Source organism: Bos indicus x Bos taurus, chromosome 8 (assembly GCF_003369695.1).
Source record: "Bos indicus x Bos taurus breed Angus x Brahman F1 hybrid chromosome 8, Bos_hybrid_MaternalHap_v2.0, whole genome shotgun sequence".
Lineage (NCBI taxonomy): Eukaryota > Metazoa > Chordata > Mammalia > Artiodactyla > Bovidae > Bos > Bos indicus x Bos taurus.
In genome coordinates this window covers 48,327,039-48,352,861 of record NC_040083.1, presented here as the reverse complement: position 1 = coordinate 48,352,861, position 25,823 = coordinate 48,327,039, and the positions used below count along the sequence as shown (strand labels likewise).

The 25,823-nt window shown below is 40.5% G+C and overlaps 1 long non-coding RNA gene across 1 annotated transcript in view; it reads left to right on the top strand.

The window, feature by feature from the left end:
- The first annotated feature begins 1,273 nt into the window (after positions 1-1,273).
- The window catches only part of LOC113897118, a 105,581-nt gene continuing 81,031 nt past the window's right edge, over positions 1,274-25,823 (top strand). The window contains exon 1 of the long non-coding RNA XR_003512266.1: positions 1,274-1,555. This is a non-coding gene — a long non-coding RNA (uncharacterized LOC113897118). The remainder of the gene's footprint in view (positions 1,556-25,823) is intronic.

Here is a 25,823-nt window from a genome sequence, read left to right as displayed (position 1 = left end):
ACACACACACATACTTCTTGCTTGTTAAACATTAGAGGTGATGTTATATAGAGCCAGAACTCAGGTTTTGAGTTATTAATATTACCTAGGTTAGTGACAGTTCTGGTTCATCATTTAGGAGCCCTGAGTGCAGGGAAGCAAGCTGCTGTTGCCAATGTTGTTATCATTGTAATTGTGTTTCTGCTTCAATGTCCTCACCTGAGAGTCAAGGTGAACGACCTTCCACCCAGAGGGCTATAGTGGTTCCAGTGGGATAATGCATGTAAACTCCTAGCATGTCATATGACACACAACAGGCCCAGAATAAATGTCAGCTACCCTTCTCGGGGTTCTTATTCCTGAGAGAATGATGCTGATCTGATCAGACACTTCAAGTTTTAAGGAGACATTTGTTCAGATGAAGGAAAGAAGAGAAAATAGAGAATAACACCAGCTTGATGAATCTCAGGATCTATAAGGCTTGTTTAAACCCCTCGCATGTAAAGATGTGCCAAATCTGATTCTACAAGAATGTTTTTCAAGTATTCTGTTTTTAGCAACAGAACTCCCTACCCCCCTCCCCAAATCTCATGCAGATTCCTCTAGATTTAAAACAGATCAAAACCGCTGCTCTGGTAAAACAGAGGTCAGGTCACTCATCTGAGCTCCACATTACTCTTACAGAGCTGAGGCTTCTCAGAGAATAATGTGGAAAATGCTCTTCGAACATAAATGTAACTGGTTCACAAACTGTAACTTGGCCAGCCTCTTCTGGGAGAGGGGGCATAGTGTCCTTGGCTCTCTATTGTGGTTTGCAGGGCAGCAAGGGGCAGAGGGATCATGAGCAACAGCTGTCTCCAGGCTCTTGAACTACTTGGCAGGGCATTTGTGCATGTCTCAAGCCTGTTCCTTAGGAGCTGTGCCCTTATTTGAGCCAGAACTACACAAAGGCATTGTCCTCAAACACTGGGTCTCCTCTTTCTTGACTGGCCCTGTTTACCCATTCATCAGCAGGTGGTGGCTGGAACATTCCCCTTTGATTTTGTGGCTCAGGAGCGGCAAGCTAAGACCTAAGCTGAATAAACATAGTATCATTTGGCACTGGCAAGATTCCTGGTAGTCCGGGTCAGGAGAGGTTTAAGGAGGATTAGGTTTAGATTAGAAAAGGGGTTGAGTTATTTTTTTTCCCTGTGGTTTCTCTTAAGTGCCTTAGGGTTTTGTAAGAGGAAAGTGGGCTGACAGCCTGGACTCAGTTGCTCCAGAGATAAAAGTGGTGAGCTCAGTGTTCTTTTCTGGACCATCAGGAGGGTATGTTCTTCTCCTGAACATGGTTTTTCCCATGAGACTCATGAGTTCCTGGGAATCTGCTGAAAGCTCTAAACCTTTTCTCTAGAAAACTGGGGGCATCTGTGCACAAGCACGCACGGGCAGGTACACAAGGGCACGCCCACACCTGCTTGCGCGTGCGCATACATCTGATTTGACTTACTCGCAGGCGTTCCTGAAATTCACCAGCCAGAAAATTTTCAAGAGCCTACACAACTCACTTTTCAGAGAGACCTCACCCTTCCCAGAGGTGAGCTAGAGGAGGGTGGGGATGGTTGTTCTCCATAGAGTGGCTCCTGAGTGACCACTGGCCGTGCTGCCTGGCCCTTGCTGTCACGACGCCAGGTTCCTTTGGCAGGCTGGCCCTGGAGGCTGGCCGGGGGCTCTGGCACTTGCTCTTGTTTATAGCACAAAGTCTTGCTCCACTCCCTGGCGACGGCTTGCAAACCAAAGCTGTTTCATTTCCCCCAGACAAAGAGGTTAGTGGGTAGTGGAGGAGGGGAACAACACCAAGGTAAACACCTTTGGAAAGCACACTTTCTCCTTAGATTCCCTGGAAGACTGTCCTTCCACCCCAGTGTCTGCCAGCTCCGGCTTTGCTTCTGGGGCAATTGTGGCTGGCTCTGCCCTCCAGGGAAAGAAACTGATGACTGCATTTTTCCTCCTTGTTCTTCTTCTCTGTGGTGTCCTCCCTACCATCATCGTTTATTTAAAGGGTGAGCCTAACGTGTTTTTTTCTCAAACAGATGGATGTTCCCACTTAAAATTAAACACGGGAGTGCCTAGGCTGCTGTTTACTTGTGTAACAATGACCAAGTCTCTCAACCTCTCTGAGCCCTAGTTTTCTCCTGAGATTAAAACAGTATCTGCAGTATGGGGTGGTCAGGAAAAATCAACACTGGGCAAGTTGTTAGCAGTTCTCTTATTCTATAAGTGTATATTGGGGAATGGTTTACCATTTTATTATAAGCACATTCTTATTCTCCAACGGAACATGATTTTCTCTCTAGAAACATCTCTAGAACCTTAAATAGAAGCAAAAAGCTTTCTCCAACTTGGCATAGGGAATTTCTATTTGCCACCTCTAGGGTGAGCAGCTACTCAGGTGGTGTCAATTTTAGGGACTGTTGAAAATTCTAAGGGCTTCCCTGATAGGTCAGTTGGCAAAGAATCTGCCTGCAATGCAGGAGACCCTGAACCCAATAGTACTCTTAGCATGAAGGTAAGGGAACTTGGTGGTCCAATCTAGTCTATTGTGTAATAAGCATATTTTAAAACATTCAAATTCTGTTTTTAATTATTATACCACTATATATATACACACACACACACACACACCATTATATATGGTGAAGACCAAACTGGTTTCTACAATAATTAACATTCATTTGCACACTTTCCATGTCCTGGTAAATGTCTTAAGCATTTTACCTAGTTTAATCCTTTCAGTAACAGTCCAAAAAGGTCCTATTATTATCATTTTATAAATGGAAACAGAGACTCAGAGAGGTTAAGTAAGTGGTCCAGGGTCACAGAGCTTGTACGTATCAGAGCTGCTGGTAAATCTTCAGCCTCCTTCTGCTTTGATCTCTCCAAATTTTTATGAGAATGTGTTGCTTCTCTTTATACTCGCTAAAATAATAATTTTCAGTTGAGAAGTTCATTCTTGCTAGCTTTGATCGGCCTGAGAGTCCCCTCCTAGCAAGAATCTCAGATGGCTTAACACTGTCCAGAGCTTCAGATTTATTTAATGCAGCCTTCACATTGTTTGTAAAGCTGCTGGATAATTTATTTTTTAACCTCCATGCTGAAGAAAATTATGTAAGTGCTCACATGCTTCAGTGCTCATCAGTGAGGGAGGAAGAAGTAATAGTGTCTGTTTACATCATACAGAATGTTTGCTACTAAACATAAGAAATCGTGAAACCCAAACACAGACTCACATGGTGGAGCTTATGTTGGGTTGGCCAAAAGTTTGTTCAGATTTTTGCATACGAGCTTACAGAAAAACCTAAATGAACTTTTTGGCCAACCCCAGAAAGTACGCCATGCTCTCCAGCTTATCCTCTCATTTTTATTGATCATGAGCAAGTTTTGGATATGAACTAAACTTCTTTATGTGATTTTTTTCCTGATTATAAAAGTGATGTAACCTCAATAAAAAGTAGGGGAAACCAAAACATAAATAAATAAATAAATAAAAAGTGATATATGTCCATGGAAGGAAATTCAGAAAATACGGAAGAATATAGAGAAGCCAATAAAATAGAGCTAAATTTCTTAGTATGTGATCTGGGCCTGGAATCAAAGCTCTTTTGGGTTTAGAAAGTACCTGTTCAGTAATTTTTGTGATGAACTACAAAGAAAAACCCTTTGATTCTAGTGCAATTTTAGGGTATTTTACCATAAGTCATTTTAAAGCAATCAAATGAGAAAAAATAAAATTTTCCTGTTCCTCATTGTTACAGATGAGTCTCTAGAGAGTTTTTGAATGGGGTGGGGGGGGGGGAGAGGTTAGCTTTTCATATCCCCAAATGCTTTGTATTATTTGGCAAACTAGATTCTTGCTTTCTTTAAACTTCCAAAGTGATCTAGAATCTTGAGTTTCCAAAACTGTGAGTTAAAAAGATTTAACTAAAAGTGTGATTTCCTGCTCCCCATTTTCCTTCCTATCTATAGAAAATTAAAGTACTGTTAAAAAGAAAATTTACAAAAATCAAGTTTTCCATAATCACATTTGAATATTTGCAATACTTAATATTTACATCTCACCTGAATATGACTCAAAGAATGAGTTATCCCACATGTATTTCTCACTATAGTGGCCATCAAATATTTTAAAATATTTAAAAGTTATTTTTATGCACTGACTGCGTATGAACACATAATAGAAAAAGATCAGGCTATTTAATTATCCATGTCCTTATATCAACTATCCTGAACTGATACTGTGTTCAGAATGTCTCCTGTGGTACATAACAAGTTAGATAGATTGGAACTTTATTTTCTTCTTTGGTAAGAGAGCAGTTGATTTCAGCATCACTTCCAATATTGTCTACAGGCCTGGGTCCTATAAAGCAATTAGGGTTTTCCAATTTACAATCCATAATTTCAGAGGCATTAATTGTGTAATTATTCATGTAGTATTTATTTACTTATCACTTCACTTCATCTGAGAGCCTCAGTGTGATTTGTAAATATTAATACATTGTAATTATGTTTCATCACAAGAAAAATATGATATACTGTCACTGGTAGTTTGAAACCATTATTAGCTTTGTACTTGACCTAGAAATCTCTCATTTAGATTTGTAGTTGTGGTTTCTCTCTGCTGCTGCTGCTAAGTCGCTTCAGTCGTGTCTGACTCTGTATGACCCCATAGACGGCAGCCCACCAAGCTCCCCTGCCCCTGGGATTCTCCAGGCAAGAACACTGGAGTAGGTTGCCATTTCCTTCTCCAATGCATGAAAGTGAAAAGTGAAAGGGAAGTCGCTTAGTCGTGTCCGACACTTTGCGACCCCATGGACTGCAGCCTACAAGGCTCCTCCGTCCATGGGATTTTCCAGGCAAGAGTACTGGAGTGGGGTGCCATTGCCTTCTCCGGTGGCTTCTCTCTAACCTTCAGTAAATCATTCTTTTTTGTGTCAGTGATTTGCTACCATGTATTGAGAGAAGACTGGATGATGCTACATTGCCACATGATACCATAAGAACTCAATGTAAGTTTACTCTTCCTGCTTTAAGATTTTCACTGTTTTTCCTTTAAGATGTTAGGAGCATCTTTAACTGAACACATGAGATTTTATTCTTAGGGTCCTCTAAGTAACTGATATCACACTTCCTAGAGTGACCTTTGAGAACCAATCAACCAACCAAAGTCTAGAATTATAAGCATTGCATTTACCAAGATGAAAAACAATAAATGAGCAAGCCAACATTACAATGATACCTAGTTAGTCTGCCTGGGCTTGTGACCTTTCCCCCTTTGCCTTTTCCTCTGGACATTTTGCCATTTTACTTATAAACGTCAGATCCCTGACCTGTGTTACTTGTTGTCATTGCCTTTACTCTTATTGTTGCTTTTTAATTACTTTTGTTAGGATGGTGGGGCTCCATGCTGTGAAATATGGTTTATAATCTTTTGTCTTATGTTCATGACTTTCTGCCTCTTTCCAACATGATTTATTGCTGAACTTGTTTGTAATATTTGGACGTAATGCGTTTATATTTCAAAGCTGAACTTTGATCTTTGTGTGTTATATTTTGTTAATCTTGAGCAATGAATCTGGGGAACCATAGATGAGAAGCAGGAAAAAAAAATCCCCGAAATGCAATAGTAGCGGCTGTGATTCAGCAGCACGGATGGTAAAGCTGCGACGTACACAGCCACTCACAGTAGGAACTTGTTTGGACTGTAAATCTGAGTCACTCCCTGACCCAGTAACACTTTCCAGTGCCTCTGAATCTAGAAAAACGATCATCTTTGACTTTATAGTGAATAACAATGTCTGCTTTTCCCAAAGAATGGAGAAGGATGGAAGGGGAAGGCACTGTTATCTACTTTTAGTTATACATTTTCCCTAGCAATATGCTAATTTAATAAACAAATATCTGAATATTATCACAACATGTCAACGATATTAGTCATGTTCATGTTAGCATGTTTAAATGTTGGTAACTGTGTCATTCTGGCCATTTGTGTTTGTACTAACTATAACACAGATGTGTCCCCATGAGGACATCCTGAGATGATCTTAAATTTTCAATTTTACATTTAATGTTAACAGAAGTAATTACATTATAAAAATCATACTTTTCCAAAAGGCTTTTGAATCCAGGTTCTTACTGTCCTAAATGAAGAAGGAAATGGCAACCCACTCCAGTGCTCTTGCCTGGAGAATCCCAGGGACGGTGGAGCCTGGTGGGCTGCTGTCTATGAGGTCGTACAGAGTCGGATATGACTGAAGCGACTTAGCAGCAGCAACTGTCCTAGAAGGTGGCGATTACTGATTGTAGATCTTAGACACCATAATTTTCATTAAGGCAATTCTATTAATTGCTTGGTGGTCCATGCTTACACTGAGTAACCCTCTTTCTAGGATACCGTCTTTATAAGTAATAGAAGTTCCTTTTGAAGCAATTTAAAACTGACCTTTTATAAATTATTATTCCTCTTAAGCAGTCCTCAGTAGAAGCAGAGAACAGTGATCATTTTTCTTCCTTTGTTTCTTCCTTCCTGATTTACAGTATAGTTAAAGCAAATATATGAAATCTGTACCGAAGCCATGTAAATGTACAGAAGCAAATCAGTATTCTATTTCCAAAGTTTATCTCATCTTTAGCTGAGATAAGAGATCCACCAAACTCTACCAGATAAGGGCCTCTGAAGAATATCTTTTGGCAAAAGCACAAGCATTAACTTTAGATGCATCTCTATCCAAATATGGGATTTCCAGGTGGCGCAGTGGTAAAGAATCTGCCTGCCAATGCAGGAGACCTGGGTTGGGAACATCCCCTGGAAAAGGAAATGGCAATCCACTCCAGTACTTTTGCCTGGAGAATCCCATGCACAGAGGAGCCTGGTGGGCTACAGTCCATGGGGTTGCAAAGAATCAGACATGACTTGGTGACTCAACAGCAGCTAACTAAATATGTCTCTTCCGTGTAACTTACCATGTGACCTTGGACAAGTTTATCCTGAGTTTCAACACATGTAAAAGGAAGAATATGATAGCAAACTTGTAAAAGGACTAGATAAAAATATAAGTACCTAAAATTACACTTTCTTCTTGCTAGACCTAAGGTAATGAACTAATCTGCAAAATATTCTTACAACTCTCATTAAATCTTCTCATAATTCTCTCTAGAAGCTTATGAAAAATAGTTAGCTTTTCTTTATGTAAAAATAATCTCACCTTTCAAAAAGAAAATTGCCACTTTCTCCTTACCGACAATTATTTCTTATTCATTTTTTTTTGTGCAGTTAAAGACGTATACAATAATTGAAACAGATGAAGAGGAGTCAAGACACTGTGCCCTTATTCAGGTTGCCACAGTTGATAATGATGTTCCAAAAGGAATAATACTTTTTATTTTTAAAATATTTATTATGTAATTTATGTATTTGGCTGTGCTGGGTCTTAGTTGTGGCATGCAGGATCTTTAGCAGTGGCATGCAAACTCTTAGATGTGGCATGTGGTATCTAGTTCCCCTGACCAGGGATCAAACCCACGTCCCTGGTATTGGGAGCACAGATTCTTAGCCACTGGGCCACCAAAAGGAATTATTATCCCTAAAGGAATAATATTATAGGCAGAATGAATTAGAATTGAACTTCAGAAAATCTAGAAAGATAAGAAGCCACATAGATACGGCATCAGAAAAATGTTAAGATGAAATTCAAGCAACGTGTTCCAATATATTGGCAAAATGGAAGGGGTTGTTAAACCCTGGAATCACTTAACCTTAGAAGTAATTATGAAGGAAAAATCCATTCTAAGAAGGTAAGTTCAAAAGAGCCACTGAAAAAAATGCAATTAATCCTATCAAATATTCATTGGAAGGACTGATGCTGAAGCTGAAACCCCAATACTTCGGCCACCTGATGTGAAGAACTGACGCATTGGAAAAGAGCCTGATGCTGGGAAAGATTGAAGGCAGGAGAAGAAGGGGACAACAGAGGATGAGATGGTTGGATGGCATCACTGACTCAATGGACATGAGTTTGAGCAAGCTCCAAGAGTTGGTGATGGACTGGGAAGCCTGGCAGTCCATGGGGTCGCAAAGAATCGGACACAACTAAACTGAACTAATCCTATCAAAAGCAATAGGCAGAGGGGATCAGAATAATAATGAGACTTAATCATTTAATGACAACCTTTTATCATGCCATCTCTGTTTCTCAGCGCAGGCTTGGAAGAGAAGAACCTTATTGTTTCATAGATGTGAAACTGAAGCTCAGGCACAATCAAGGGACTTGCTTGAGGTCATATAGCTAGTACAGGATTCAAAGTCCATTATAACCTGCTCTTAGGGAAAATCTGATGTGGCCGTTTCACTGAAACCTAATGATTTTGGTTAACGCTATTTTTTATAGAAGGCAAACTGTTTTTCTGCCTTGAATATGTTCACCTGACTAATTTAGGAAAATATTTAGAAGTCTTAATTGTAGACATTATCTTTTGGGTTATCTTCAGCCTCTACATGTTTATGTAAATACACTGAATTTCTGAGGGATATAGAAGTCCCAAAAGAGACTTCAGACAGACGCAACTGTATTCCAACTAAGACCTGAGCCCAAATCCATATTTAGGTTTTCTATTCTGATAACCTCAGCTAAGCTATGTCTTCACCTCTGGATGAATAAGGCTTAGTGTAAAGGCAGACCAAAGATAAGTAGCTTGATTATTGCACTGCAAATCACACTGGACATTTGTTGGTCATATTGAAAAAATTAAAAAATAGTATTAACTGAAGTGTAATAACAAGTATATGGTAAAATACACAGATCTTAAGTGTACATCTTGATGAATTTTTAATTTGTACAAGGAGAGTGAAAAAGTTGGCTTAAAATTCAACATTCAGAAAATGAAGATCATGGCATCAGGTCCCATCACTTCATGGCAAATAGATGGGAAAACAGTGGAAACAGTGAGAGACTTTATTTGGGGGGGCTCCAAAATCACTGAAGATGGTGACTGCAGCCATGAAATTAAAAGATGCTTGCTCCTTGGAAGAAAAGTTATGACCAACCTAGATAGCATATTAAAAAGCAGAGACATTACTTTGCCAACAAAGGTTCATCCAATCAAAGCTACAGTTTTTCCAGTAGTCATGTATGGATGTGAGAGTTGGACTATAAAGAAAGCTGAGAACTGAAGAATTGGTGCTTTTAGACTATGGTATTAGAGAAGACTCTTGAAAATCCCTTGGACTGCAAAGAAATCCAACCAGTACATCCTGAAGGAAATGAGTCCTGAATATTCACTGGAAGGACTGATGCTGAAGCTGAAACTCCAACACTTTGGCCACCTGATGAGAAGAACTGACTCATTGGAAAAGACCCTGATGCTGGGAAAGATAGAAGGTAGGAGGAGAAGGGGGCTACAGAGGATGAGATGGTTGGATGGCATCACCAACTCAATGGACATGAGTTTGAGTAAGCTCCAAGAGTTGGTGATGGACAGGGAAGCCTGGCATGCTGCAGTCCATGGGGTTGCAAAGAGTTGGACATGACTGAGTGACTGGACTGAACTGAATGCTGCATTCCCATATACACTGATAAGCAGAGGGATGTACATGTGACTCACTCCTGCCAACTCAATGCAGTGAGACTGCTGAGACTTTTGGAATTGAGGCAGGCTCAACGTTTCAGTTGGTGTTGAATGCTGCAAGATGTGAAAAGTTAGTACAACGATCTTGCTACTGTGAGCAAAAGGTATTTGAGAGGGAATCAGTATCAGGGAGAATGGAATCAACAGACTGAAAGAAGGAAAGCTGGTCTGCAGGCAGGGCAGAGCTTCTGCATCCAGAGGTGCCTGAAATAAGATCTAGTTCTGGACTTTCATTAAAAAGACTCAACAGATTCTCTTGAGTAAACTGATTTGAACTGGGTTTTTTGCCACTTGCAGTCGAAATGACCTAAAATGTGTCTATTAGGGAAAATTATTCTCTGTAAGTGAATGAGGGGATTTTTCTTTTCCTTCTTTTAAAGAGCATGGGCACACAGGAAGGGGGCAATGAAGACAGGGTGGCTGGAGTGAGAATTGTTGCTGAAAAGGATGAAGGACTTATTTTTAAAACATAGGGATGAGATCATACGCATGTTTTTGCAGTGTGACTTTTGTCTTTTCAAAACTCTAGTAAAGTTGACTACATACAAGAATGCCTTGTGTGGATTGTAATATTATGTATGTGTGTGTGGTGGGGAGGTGGGAGACTTCCCAGGTGATTCAATGGTGAAGAATCGACTTGCCAATGCAGGAGACGCAGGTTTGATCCCTGGGTTGGGAAGATCCCCTGAAGAAGGAAATGGCAACTCCAGAATTCTTGCCTGGAAAATTCCATGAACAGAGGAGCCTGGTGGGGTGCAGTCCATGGGATCACAAAGAGTCAGACATGACTGGACACAACTTAGAGACTGAGCATGCACGTTCAAGAGGGAAGGAGGGAGACAGGAGGACTGGATTCTGTGTTATACTGAGATGGTACAAATAAGGAAAACAAGAGGTGATGAAAAGATCAACTTTAAACTCAACAAATTCAACAGAAAGTAACTTGGAGTCAGAACTGACAGTGAGAATATAAGCCCTCCAGAAATTCATAGAATTGTTGAGGAATGCCTTGGACTTTCCACATAGTGTAGAGGGTTGAGACTATCTCCCCTAGATCTGAAGGGGCAAGAGGATCCCAGCTAACTATGACATATTATTCCTAAGACTGACAATAACATTACTTGCTAGTAAGAATTTTCTCAACTAATTCTAACTTTGGATCCATCAAACAGGAACCCAGAAGGCCAACAAATACAATTCTGTGTGTAGAATTAAAATATAATGGGAAGACATTTTCCAGATATTTCTTGAAATAAAGAACTTTAAATTAAACTTTTCACTTTGCAAAACGTCAGTTTTCCCAAGCCCAGCTGAGCCACCAGGAAAGCCCCTCCCCAACCCCAAACCCCAATTCCCAAAGGGAATCAATATGCAGCACTTCCCAGTGTTTATAATGTAGCTGCCTGTGCATAATGCTATTCCAAATGAATTTAACTCAGAATCCCCTGAAAATACTAGTTAGCCCCAGTCAGATATTTACCACTTAATGTGAGTAATAATATTTGCTACCCCAGCCTACCCTGAAGCTTCTTCTGTTCAGTTGTTGCTGCTAAGTCGTGTCCTACTCTTTGCAACTTATGGATTGTAGCACGCCAGGCTCCTCTGTCCTCCACTATCTCCAGGAGTTTGCTCAAATACATGTCCATTGAGTCAGTGATGCTATCCAACTATCTTATCCTCTATCACCCCCTTCTTCTTCTGCCCTCAGTCTTTCTCACTGGAAAGATTCCCATTGGCTCCTTGCTTCAGGTGGCCAAAGTATTGGAGCTTCAGCTTCAGCATCAGTCCTTCAAAGAATATTTGGGGTTGATTTCCTTTTGGATTGATTGACTTGATCTCCTTTCTGTCCAAAGGACTCTGAAGAATCTTCTCCAGCACCACAATCCAAAAGCATCAATTCTTTGGTGCTCAGCCTTCTTTATGGTCCAACTCTCACATCCGTACATGACTACTGGAAAAACCATAGATCTGACTATACGAACTTTTGTCAGCAAAGTGACGTCTCTGCTTTTTATTACACTGCTTAGGTTTGTTATCCTTTTTTTCCAAGAAGCAAGTGCCTTTTAATTTCATGGCTGCAGTCACTATCTGTGATTTTGGAGCCCAAGAAAATAATGTCACTGCTTCCATATTTTCTCCTTCTATTTGTTGTAAAGTGATGTGTCCAGATGCCCTGATCTTAGTTTTTAATGTTGAATTTCAAGCTGGCTTTTTCACTCTCTTCTTCCACCTTCATCAAGAGCCTCTTTAGTTCCTCTTCACTTTCTGTCATTAGGGTGGTATCATCTGCATATCTGATGATGTTGGTATTTCTCCTGTAAATCTTGATTCCAGCTTGTGAATCATCCAGCCCAGCATTTTGCATGATGTACTCTGTGTATCAGTTAAATAAAGCAGGGTGACAATATACAGCCTTGACATACTCCATTCCCAGTTTTGAACCAGTCAGTTCCATGTCCAATTCTAACTGTTGCTTTTTGACCTACATACAGGTTTCTCAGGAGGCAGGTAAGGTGGTCTGGTATTCCTATCTCTAAGAATTTTCCAGTTTGTTGTGATCTGCATAGTCAAAGGCTTTTGTGTAGTCAATGAAGCAGAAGTTTTTTTAGAACTCCGTTGCTTTTTCCATGATCCAACAAATGTTGGTAATTTGATCTCTAGTTTCTCTGCCTTTTCTAAACCCAGCTTGTACATCTGGAAGTTCTCAGTTCATGTAGTGCTGAACCCTAGCTTGAAGTATTTTAAACATAAACTTGCTAGCTTGTGAAATGAACCCAATTGAATGGTAGTTTGAACATTCTTTGGCATTGCCCTTCTTTTGGTTTGGAATGAAAGCTAATATTTTCCAGTCCTGTGGCCACTGCTGTATTTTCCAAATTTGCTGGCATATTGAGTGCAGCACTTTGACATCATTTTTAGAATTTTAAATACCCGAGCTGGAATTCCACCACCTCCACTAGCTTTGTTCATAGTAATGCTTCCTAAGGCCCACTTGACTTCACACTCCAGCATGTCCAGCTCTAGGTAAGTGACCAGTCCATCATGGTTATCTGGGCTGTTAAGACTTTTTTTTTAAATTATGAAAGTATGGTAACACATTTACAGGAGACTTGGAAAATACAGAACAAGATTACATATAGTTCCAGTATATATTATGATACTTTTTAAGTAGATAAATTAAGATTTTTAGTTGGAGTTTCAATGTCACACTCTTAAAAATTAATAGAATGAATATACAGAGAAGTAGAAGGATTTAAGATATAGTAGACCTAAAGAGCACTATGAACCAATTCAACATAATTAACATAATTAAGATTTATACAATTTTCACACAACAAATTCTATTCAATTTCCATAGACTGTAAACTAGGAGACACTGGAACATATCCAGGGACATAAAATAAGGTACAAAAATTAAGGTATTGAAATTGTATATAATCTGTTTTCTTGTCACTGTGGAATTATGTTAGGAATCAGTATCAGAAGATACTTGAAAATAACCCATATATTTTCAAGTGCAATATGACATTTACCAAGAGAGATCTTTGACTTGGCCATTGAAAGCCTCAATAAAGTTAGAAGAATGAAAAAAAAAAAGAGTTATTTGAGAGAAGAAAACATTTACGTGAGAAATTAATATCTCAATGAGAATTGATACTTTTAAAAATCACGTGTATTTCATAATTCAATGTCCACTATGAAATGATGGGTGTATCTAAGAAGCCATAACAAGGAAAATTAGAAAATATTTGTAATAGAATAATGAAAAGAGATTACCTAACAATATAAAATATATACAGTTTGAGGCATTAAGTAAAGTGATGTGCTAAGTGGAAGGGCATACATGCATATGTTTTCATCTGCCTCACCAGTTTGTCTTTTGGTTGGTGCATATAATCCATTTACATTTAAAGTGATTATTGATATGTAGTATTCTTGGGCTTCCCTTGTGGGTCAGCTGGTAAAGAATCTGCCTATAATGTGGGAGACCTGGGTTCTATCCTTGGGTTGGGAAGATCCCCTGGAGAAGGGAAAGGCTACCTACTCCAGTATTCTGGCCTGGAGAATTCCATGGACTCTATAGTCCATGGGAATGCAAAGGGTCAGACATGACTGAGCGACTTTCACTTCCATGGTTCTATTACCATTTTCTTAATTGTTTTGGATTTATTTTCTCTTTTCCTTCTCTTGTGTTTCCTGCCTAGAGAAATTCCTTTAGCATTTATTGTAAAGCTGGTTTGTTGGTGTTGAAGTCTCTTACTTTTGCTTGGCTGGAAAGCTTTTGATTTCTGCATCAAATTTGAATGAGAGTCTTTCTGGGTAGATTATTCTTGGTTGTAGGTTCTTCCTTTTCATCATTTTAAATATATTGTGCCATTCCCTTCTGACTTGTAGAGTTTCTATTAAGAAATCAGCTGATAACCTTATGGGAGTTCCCTTGTAGGTCATTTGTGGTTTTTTCCCATGTTGCTTTTAGTATTTTATCTTTGTCTTAATTTTCATCTTTTTGATTACCGTATGTCTCAGTATGTTTCTCCTTGGGTTTATCCTGCCTAGGACTCTCTGTGCTTCCTGGACTTGGTTGGCTAGTTCCTTTCCCATGTTAGGAAATATTTCTCTTCAAATGTTTTCTCAGGTCCTACTCTCTGTTTTCTCCTTCTGGGATCCCTATAATGCAAATGTTAGTGCATTTAATGTTGTTCCAGAGATCTCTTAGGCTGTCTTCATTTTTTCATTCTTTTTTCTACATTCTGGTCTGTGGCAGTGATTTCCACCATTCTGTTCTCCAGGTCATTTATTCATTCTTCTGCCTCAGTTTTTCTGTTATTGATTCCTTCTAGTGTATTGTTCATCTCTGTTTGTTCTTTAGTTCTTCTAGGTCTTTGGTAAACATTTCTTGCATCTTCTTCATTCTGTTTCCAAGATTCTGAATCATCTTCACTGTCATTATTCTGGATTCTTTTTCTGGAAGTTTGCCTATCTCCACTTCATTTAGTTGTTTTTCTGGGGTTTTAGCTTGTCCCTTCATCTAGGACAAAACTTTCTGCTTTTTCATTCTGATAAACTTTCTGTAATATGGTTTTTGTTCTAGCTAGTGGGATTGTGGTTCTTCTTGCTTCTTCTGTCAGCTCTTAGAGCTTCCTGATGGGAGGGGCTGGTGGTGGGAAAAACTAGTTCTTGCTCTAGTGGGCAGGGCCAAACTCTGTAAAACTTTAATACAATTATCTGCTGATGGGTGGGGTTGCACTCCCTCCCTGTTGTTTTGCCTGAGGTGACCCAGCCCTGGGGTCTACAAGCTCTATGGTAAGGTTAATGGTAACCTCCAAGAGGACTTATGCCAAGGGGCACCTTCCAGGACTGCTGTTTCCAGGGCCCCATCACCACGACAAGCCACTGCTAACCCACACCTCCACAGAAGACTCTCCAATAATAGCAGGTCTGGTTCATTCCCCTATGGGGTCACTGCTCTCTTCCCTTGGATCTTGGTGCACACAAGATTTTGTTTGTGCCCTCCAAGAATGGAGTCTCTGGTTCCCTCAGTCCTGTGAAAGTCCTGTAATCAAATCCTGCTTACCTTCAAAGGCAGGTTCCCTCGAGGTTCCCAGTCCCTTTGCCAGATATCCAGTCTGGGAAGCCTGATGTGAAGCTCTGAACCTTCACAACAGTGGGAGAACTTCTTTGGTGGTATTGTTCTCCAGTTCGTGGGTGACCTACCTGGTGGGTGTGAGACTTGATTTTATCTTGTTTGTGCCTCTCCTACCATCTCACTGCAGCTTCTTCTTTGTCTTTGAACATGGGGTATCTGTTTTGATTGGATTCCAGCATCTTCCTGTCAATGCTTGTTCAACAGCTAGTTGCAATTTTTGTGCTCTCACAGGAGATGAGCACACGTCCTTCTATTCCACTATCTTGAACCTGTCCCTGCATTGTCTTAAAGACCAAGACCTTTTTGGTATAGTTCTATGTATTCTTACCACCTCTTCTTAAACTCTTCTGCTTCTGTTAGGTCCTTACCATTTCCGTTCTTTATCATGCCCATACTTGCGTGAAATGTCCCTTGATATGTACAGTTTTCTTGAAGAGACCTCTAGTCTTTCCCATTCTATTGTTTTCCTCTATTCCTTTGCATTGTTCATTTAAGAAGACCTTATCTCTCCTTGCTATTCTATGGAACACTGCATTCAGTTGGGCATATCTTTCCCTTTCTTCCTTGCCTTTCACTTCTCTTCTTTCCTCAGCTATTTTTAAAATCTTGTCAGACAACCACTTTGCCTTTTTGCATTTCTTTTTCTTTGGTATGGTTTTGGTCATTGCCTCCTATACAATGGTATTATCCTCTGTCCATAGTTCTTCAGGCACTCTGTCTACCAGATCTAATCCCTTGGATCTATTTATTACCTCCACTGTAACCATACAGGATTTGGTTTAGGTTATACCTGAATGCCCTAGTGGTTTTCCCTACCTTCTTCAGCTTAAGCCTGAATTTTGCAATAAGGAGTTCATGGTCTGGACCACAGTTAGCTCCAGGTCTTGTTTTTGCTGACTGCATAGAGCTTCTTCATCTTTGGCCCCAAAGAACATAATCAGTCTGATTTCGATATTGACCATCTGGTGATGCCCACGTGTAGAGTCATCTCTTGGTTTGCTGGAAAAGAGTGTTTGCGGTGACCAGTGTTTTCTCTTGACAAAACTGTGTTGGCCTTTGCCCTGCTTCATTTTGTGCTTCAAGACCAAATCTGCCTGTTATTCTAGATATCTCTTGACTTCCTACTTTTGCATTCCAATTCCTTGTGATGAAAAGGACATCTTTCTTTTTTTGGTGTTAGTTCTAGAAGGTCTTGAGGTCTTCATCAGTTCAGTTCAGTCACTCAGTCGTGTCCGACTCTTTGTGACCCCATGAATTGCAGCACGCCAGGCCTCCCTGTCCATCACCAACTCCCGGAGTTCACTGAGACTCATGTTCATCGAGTCAGTGATGCCATCCAGCCATCTCATCCTCTGTCATCCCCTTCTACTCCTGCCCCTAATCCCTCCCAGCATCAGAGTCTTTTCCAATGAGTCAACTCTTCGCATGAGGTGGCCAAAGTACTAGAGTTTCAGCTTTAGCATCATTCCTTCCAAAGAAATCCCAGGGCTGATCTCCTTCAGAATGGACTGGTTGGATCTCCTTGCAGTCCAAGGGACTCTCAAGAGTCTTCTCCAACACCACAGTTCAAAAGCATCAATTCTTTGGCACTCTGCTTTCTTCACAGTCCAACTCTCACATCCATACATGACCACTGGAAAAACCATAGTCTTGACTGGATGGACCTTTGTTGGCAAAGTAATGTCTCTGCTTTTCAATATGCTATCTAGGTTGGTCATGACTTTTCTTGCAAGGTCTTCATAGAACCCGTCAATTTCTGCTTCTTCAGCATTAGTGGTTAGGGAATGTTGAATGGTTTACCTTGGAAATGAATCGAGATCATTCTGCAATTTTTGAGACTGAACCCAAGTACTGAATTTTGGACTGTCTTGTTGACTATGAAGACTACTCCATTTCTTCTAAAGGATTCTTGCCCACAGTAGTAGATATAATGATCATCTGAACTAAGTTCACCCATTCCTGTCCTTTTTAGTGCACTGATTCCTAAGGTGTTGATGTTCACTTTTGCCATCTTCTGCTTGATCATGTCCAATTTACCTTGATTCATGGACCTAAGATTCCAGGTTCCTGTGCACATTGTTCTTTACAGCATTGGACTTTACTTTCACCACGAAACACATCCACAGCTGAGTGTTTTTCCCACTTTGGCCCAGCCACTTCATTCTTACTGTTAGCTGTTCAGTTAACATTTACTAAATTGTAACTATATTTGATTTTCAGTGAATATAGACTGTAAAGTAGGCAAGATCTACATCCTCAGAAATTCTGTGTGCAAATCATACATAGACATGATTAACACATTCTCCACTGGCTAATTCCAGTTGCAAGAAAGCAATGGTATGTATAAGGTAAGGAAAAGGGAAAGTCAGATATTTGCATGTTGATTCTTCAGGAAGTGGACTGTGAGGTAGAAATTAGTATGTAAATTGTTAATTAGGGAGTACTCTAAGGATTAAAACCTGTGGAAGGAAAGAAATGGGAAGGAGTAGGATTAGAAAGAGAAAGTGTTAGTGCCACAATGAAGTCTAGTGGATCCCACAAGGAGCGCTGAAGCTGGAATGGTTAAGAGTTTTCTTATTTGGGAAGAGGAAGCATGAACCAATCATTGGACCCTGGCTGCCCAAGGGAGGGATGTGACATTGGGTAAAACAGCCCTGTGGACTGTCAGTTGACATCCTTCCCAGAAATGGCCCCTTCAGTCCTGGAAGGGACATCTGTGGCAAGGCACACAGCATCTGCACCACCAGAAATTATTTAAAGTTTTGAAATTCAATTAATCTAGTTATGCTCTAGACATATTAACTTCCTAGGTCTTTTGCAAGGTGCAGGGTGGGTAGTTAGAGTGACTCTCCTGGACAGATTTCCTTGAGAAATAAGCCTCTTCATTCTTAGCCACTTTATTAATCCATCTGATATAGTTTTCCCAGAGGGGGAACATGTTAGCCACAAGACAATCTTGCTTGGGATAAGAAAGACGTTACTGATATTAGAGCAAAGCAGTTTGGAGTTGATTCTGAAGTCAGACAGAATTCTAATCTTGTCACTAGAGTGGTCTAAAGGCTTTGCATACTGTTAACTCACTCAGAATTTTGGGCTTAAGGGGGCACCAAATGGTTGATAATGTCTGTCATGGGAACACAGCTGAAATGCTACTCAATTCCTACTATTTGCAACTTAAACATGTGCTGTCAATGAAGAGAGCAAGTAGCCAAGCTTGTGAAGATGCCCTGAGTTCAGAGCTACCAGCTGTGACTTCATATTTTCAACCACATTATTAATGTTGGTTGACTATCTGAAGACACTCAAGAAACATGGAAATAATTGCTGCATCTACAGATTTCGCAGATGTGACTGGAATGTGTCCCACTTCAGGATAATGGGAATGGGCTGTCTGCATTATTGCTCAATTAATTAATTACCATAATGGTCCCAACCACATTATAAAGGCCAGCACCTCACAAATGATTGGCTTTGTGTGGCAGAAGCAACTGAAAATAATACATGAGAGACGGTTGTGGCCAGACCCTGTGCTAATTCAATTCATAATAACTTAAAAAATAAGAAAATCAGTTCAGTTCAGTCTCTCAGTCTGTAAAGTGTCCCAACTTTTTGTGACCGCTGTAGACTGCAGCACACCAGGCTTTCCTGTCCGTCACCAACTCCCATAGCTTACTCTTAATAAGAAACATCAGGTGCTCTTAATTGGTGATCTCTTCCTTAGAGAAATATGCCTTGCCATATTTTTGTCTAAGAACCACCATGAAGTGTACAGGGAGTTTGGAGACAGCTCTGAGCAGAGTTAATCATAGCCTGCTCAGTTGATTATAGTACGCTTTCTGTTTGCTTGTCACGTGAGTAGAGAGAGCTTCAGCCGCCTGACATAAAAGGACTGGACGTGCCAGAGGATTATGTATTGTGTTATTTGTTAAACTTTAGAAATGAAACCAATGCTTAATGCTGAAAACCTCTAATCAGCATTGGATGGTTCAAACTCAAAACTGTGTTTATAATAATAATAGTAGACAGTAGGATGGAGGTAGGTATCTTCCATTTGCAAGTTAAATGGAAATATTATAATTGAAAGCTCATTAAATTTTCCCACATAGAGCTAAAAATTAATAACAACTTGAGTTTACTGGAAAAAAAAGAAAAAACTATTTGTTAAAGTTTTTTCAGTTGCTTGAAGCATCTCTATCTGTCCCCAGTGAACACTGGGGGGATAACACAAAGTAACAAAGCCTAATTTATTATATTTTTCATACTAATAGGTAATATCTAAAGAAAACAAGATATTTTAGCTGCCATATTAATAATTGTAATACCCAGTGTAGGGGGAAAAATCACTTCCCTTGTCCTGCAATATACCAAAATTTGAGTAGAATGCACAGGAATTTTATTATAGTAAAGGGTACTCATGCAAAGATGGGCTCAATAAAGGACAGAAATGGTATGGACCTAACAGAAGCAAAAGATATCAAGAACAGGTGGCAAGAATACACAGAAGAACTGTACAAAAAAGATCTTCATGACCCAGATAATCATGATGGTGTGATCACTGACCTAGAGCCAGACATCCTGGAATGTGAAGTCAAGTGGGCCTTAGAAAGCATCACTACGAACAAAGCTAGTGGAGGTGATGGGATTCCAGTTGAGCTATTTCAAATCCTGAAAGATGATGCTGTGAAAGTGCTGCACTCAATATGCCAGAAAATTTGGAAGACTCAGCAGTGGCCAGAGGACTGGAAAAGGTCAGTTTTCATTCCAATCCCAAAGAAAGACAATGCCAAAGAATGCTCAAACTACCGCACAATTGCATTCATCTCACATGCTAGTAAAGTAATGCTCAAAATTCTCCAAGCCAGGCTTCAGCAATGTGTGAACCGTGAACTTCCAGATGTTCAAGCTGGTTTTAGAAAAGGCAGAGGAACCAGAGATCAAATTGCCAACATCCACTGGATCATGGAAAAAGCAAGAGACTTCTAGAAAAGCATCTATTTCTGCTTTATTGACTATGCCAAAGCCTTTAACTGCGTGGATCACAATAAACCGTGGAAAATTCTTCAAGAGATGGGAATATCAGACCACGTGACCCGCCTCTTGAGAAATCTGCACGCAGGTCAGGAAGCAACAGTTAGAACTGGACATGGAACAACAGACTGGTTCCAAATAGGAAAAGGAGTATTTCAAGGCTGTATATTGTCACCCTGCTTATTTAACTTCTATGCAGAGTACATCATGAGAAACGCTGGACTGGAAGAAACACAAGCTGGAAGCAAGACTGCTGGGAGAAATATCAATAACCTCAGATATGCAGACGACACCACCCTTATGGCAGAAAGTGAAGAGGAACTCAAAAGCCTGTTGATGAAAGTGAAAGTGGAGAGTGAAAAAGTTGGCTTAAAGCTCAACATTCAGAAAATGAAGATCATGGCATCCGGTCCCACCACTTCATGGGAAATAGATGGAGAAACAGTGGAAACAGTGGCAGAGTTTATTTTGGGGGGCTCAAAAATCACTGCAGATGGTGACTGCAGCCATGAAATTAAAAGATGCTTACTCCTTGGAAGGAAAGTTATGACCAACCTAGATAGCATATTGAAAAGCAGAGACATCGCTTTGCCAACAAAGGTCCGTTTAGTCAAGGATATGGTTTTTCCTGTGGTCATGTATGGATGTGAGAGTTGGACTGTGAAGAAGGCTGAGCACCGAAGAATTGATGCTTTTGAACTGTGGTGTTGGAGAAGACTCTTGAGAGTCCCTTGGACTGCAAGGAGATCCAACCAGTGCATTCTGAAGGAGATCAGCCCTGGGATTTCTTTGGAAGGAATGACGCTAAAGCTGAAACTCCAGGACTTTGGCCACCTCATGCGAAGAGTTGACTTATTGGAAAAGACTGATGCTGGGAGGGATTGGGGGCAGGAGGAGAAGGGGACAACAGAGGATGAGATGGTTGGATGGCATCACTGACTCGATGGACGTGAGTCTGAGTGAACTCCAGAAGTTGGTGATGGATAGGGAGGCCTGGCGTGCTGCAATTCATGGGGTCGCAAAGAGTTGGACACGACTGAGCGACTGAACTGAACTGAACTGAAAGGGTACTAAAGTATTGGTTTTAGAATAGTACCTTAAAACTTTAAGGATATCTCACTTTGTTTTCCCCTGTTCATAACCTCCATAGTCACTTTTTGTTTTCAATTAGGGTGGGGAAGAGGGGTATCTTTTGCATTATTTATTTTTTAGCAGATAATTTTTAATAGACAATTTTTTGAGCAGTTCCAGGTTCATAATAAAATTGGAAGGAAGATGCAGAGATTCTCCATGTGTCCTCTACCCCCACACATACCATAACCCTCCTCATTGTCAGTGTCACCCACCAGAATGGGACACTTGTAACAACTGATGAATCCACATCTGCGTATCATCATCACCTAAGGTACATAGTTTACATTAGGGTTCACCCTTGGTGTTGTACATTCTATGAATCTGAACAAATGTATAACATGTATCCACCACCATAGTATCATATGGAATAGTTTCACTGCTCTAGAAATCCTCTGTGCTCTGCCTATTAGTTATTTTTAATAACATAATTAAAATAACAGGCAAACTCTGAAGGCAGCTCTTAAAAATCAGCCTGAAAGATGGTAACGATGACCCTATATGCGAGACAGCAAAAGAGACACATATGTAAAGAACAGACTTTTGGACTTGGTGGGAGAAGGCGAGGGTGGGATGATTTGAGAGATTAGCATTTTCATATGTGAAACAGATCTCCAGTCCAGAGTTGATGCATGAGACAGGGTGCTCAGGGCTGCTCCACTGGGATGACCCTGAGGGATGGGATGGGGAGGGAGGTAGGAGGGGGGTTCAGGATTGGGAACATATGTACACCCATGGCTGATTCATGTGAATGTATGGCAAAAACCACCACAATATTGTAAAGTAATTAGCCTCCAATTATAATTAATTAATTAAAATAAATAAATAAAAACATTAAAAAAAAAGTCATCAGCATGAAGAAATCCTATCTGGCTCACAAGACTTAGATGACTGTGGCCTGCATTTATCGTTGTATTCTGTTCTCTGAACTATCAGCATCTGATTGTAGCTCACATTACACAGGCCAGGAACATCTGCCTGAAACAAATATATTTGAACTCACCCACTAAGGCAGTGGCGTGAAACTGAGTTCTGAGATGACTGTACAGCGTGACAAGGAGACACATTTTCACTTACACTATTCAAATATGCAGGCAGGAACTTTTTTGCCCTGCTTTGGTCTATGGCTTAATTCTTCTAGTCTTTACTTTCCTCTTAAATTCCATCTCATTTGATTAAATGAAACAGAAAGTAAATTAGGAAAAGCCCAAAATACTTTGATGAATTTAGGTCATTGAAAAGGCCTAAGAATTTTTTTTTCTTCTCATTAGAGGATCAAGTTCATTCATTTGTTTGTTCATTTGTTCAGTAAGTCAAGAATTATAAATTGAAAGTCCCTGTGTTCCAAACCCTATAAGACCCTTGGGGTGCAACAATGACATAGTTTTGAGAAATGGAAAGCCCTATCTTCTCTCCTCCCATTTCCTTTGTTTCTCCTGTTTGTTTAGTACACGCATACTCTGAAATACGCCTGTGGATCTACTTACCTCTTTGGGCTCCACTGTACATCATTTTAACAGAATTATTTTATGTCAGGGAGCAGCAACTATTTAGGTTTTTTTTGAAAAATCAAATACTCCTTTCCTAGTATATCTTTCTGGGTTGTATGTTACCACAGAGTCAATTGCAGTGAATTTATAAATGAAGCCCGTTTTCTTTGTATCATCAAGTAGGTGGGAGATATGCCAGTCTTGTTAATCCCTTAGTGATTAAATATATCATGGTTGAGAGCATGGGAGAAAATAGGCAATGTCATGTATACACTGTGGAGTCACAAAGACATGGACTTGAATCCAGGCTCTATCACTTAGGAGCTAAGTGATTCTGGGCAGGCTGTTTACTGTTTCTGAACCTTGGTTTCCTGCTTTGTAAACATTAATGATTTTACCTGCTATTCTCATATTTTGAGAGTTAAATGTGAGTCTACCCAAGTTGCTCCAGGCTTCCCTGGTGGCTCAGATGGTAAAGTATCCGCCTGCAATGTGGGAGACCTGGGTTCTATTCCTGGGTTGGGAAGATACCCTGGAGAAGGGCGTGGCAACTCACTCCAGTATATTTGCCTAGAGAATCCCCATGGACAGAGGAGCCTGGCAGGCTACAGTCCATGGGGTTGCAAAGTCAGACATGACTGAGTGACTAAGCACAGCACAGCAGTCAAGTTGCTTCAGGTCTTCTCAGCCTGAGGGCATGAACCTGATCTTAGGGATAGTGTATAAGTCTGCTAGGGATGCCATAACAAAATCCCACCACAGACTGGGTAGCTTAAACAATACAGTAAGTCTCCTACGTACAGACCTTCAAGTTGCCAACTTCCAAAGATGGGAATGTGTGTTCCATCAGCATCAGGTATGAGTGAAATCGCAGCTTGCCCTCTGTCTCCTATTACTGACGACCCCTTCAGCTCCACCATCTCCCACCTCCTCCTCCTCCTGCAGTCAGTAACTCTTCTTGCCTGTTCACTCGATGCCAGCCCCTGTATGCCAGCTGTTGTTCTATACTGCTATAGTCTTCAAGATACTGCACTGTGAGATTTAAAATATTTATTTTTTGTGTTTGTTTTTTATGTGTTGTGTGAAAAGTATTACAGAGCTATTATAATACAATACTATATAGCTGATTGTGTTAGTTGGGTACCTAGGCTAACTTTCTTGGACTTATAAACATGCTCTTGGAAGGGAACACATTCATATGTGGGGGACTTACTGTAGAATTTATTTTCTCAAAGTTCTGGAAGCTAGAAGTCCAAGTTCAAGGGGCTGGCCAGTTTGGTTCCTCAGGGCCTCTCTCTTAGGCTATCTTTTCGCTGCTTCTTCACATGGTTGCCTGTTTACGCATATGTACCCCTGGTATTTCTTCCTCTTCGTGTAAGGTTACCAGTATGTTGGATTAGGGTCCACCCTGACAGCTTCATTTTAACTTAATTGCTTCTTTTAAAGGCCTTAACTTCACATTTTGAGGTTTTAAGAGTTGGGCTTCAACATACAAATTTACAGGGATTCAATTCAACCCATCAGATCAGATCAGATCAGATTAGTCACTCAGCCGTGTCCGACTCTTTGCGACCCCATGAATCACAGCACGCCAGGCCTCCCTGTCCATCACCAACTCCCGGAGTTCACTCAGACTCACGTCCATCAAGTCAGTGATGCCATCCAGCCATCTCATCCTCTGTCGTCCCCTTCTCCTCTTGCCCTCAATCCCTCCCAGCATCAGAGTCTTTTCCAATGAGTCAACTCTTCGCATGAGGTGGCCAAAGTACTAGAGTTTCAGCTTTAGCATCATTCCTTCCAAAGAAATCCCAGGGCTGATCTCCTTCAGAATGGACTGGTTGGATCTCCTTGCAGTCCAAGGGACTCTCAAGAGTCTTCTCCAACACCACAGTTCAAAAGCATCAATTCTTTGGTGCTCAGCCTTCTTCACATTCCAACTCTCACATCCATACATGACCACAGGAAAAACCATAGCCTTGACTAGACGAACCTTTGTTGGCAAGTAATGTCTCTGCTTTTGAATATGCTATCTAGGTTGGTCATAACTTTCCTTCCAAGGAATAAGCATCTTTTAATTTCATGGCTACAGTCACCATCTGCAGTGATTTTTGAGCCCCTCAAAATAAAGTCTGCCACTGTTTCCACTGTTTCCCCATCTATTTGCCATGAAGTGATGGGACAGGATGCCATGATCTTCGTTTTCTGAATGTTGAGCTTTAAGCCAACTTTTTCACTCTCCACTTTCACTTTCATCAAGAAGCTTTTGAGTTCCTCTTCACTTTCTGCCATAAGGGTGGTGTCATCTGCATATCCGAGGTTATTGATATTTCTCCCGGCAATCTTGATTCCAGCTTGTGTTTCTTCCAGTCCAGCGTTTCTCATGATGTACTCTGCATAGAAGTTAAATAAACAGGGTGACAATATACAGCTTTAATGTACTCCTTTCCCGATTTGGAACCAGTCTGTTGTTCCATGTCCAGTTCTAACTGTTGCTTCCTGACCTGCATATAAGTTTCTCAAGAGGCAGGTCAGGTGGTCTGGTATTCCCATCTCTTTCAGAATTTTCCACAGTTGATTGTGATCCACACAGTCAAAGGCTTTGGCATAGTCAATAAAGCAGAAATAGATGTTTTTCTCGAACTCTCTTGCTTTTTCCATGATCCAGCGGATGTTGGCAATTTGATCTCTGGTTCCTCTGCCTTTTCTAAAACCAGCTTGAACATCTGGAAGTTCACGGTTCACACATTGCTGAAGCCTGGCTTGGAGAATTTTGAGCATTACTTTATTAGCGTGTGAGATGAGTGCAATTGTGCGGTAGTTTGAGCATTCTTTGGCGTTGCCTTTCTTTGGGATCGGAATGAAAACTGACCTTTTCCAGTCCTGTGGCC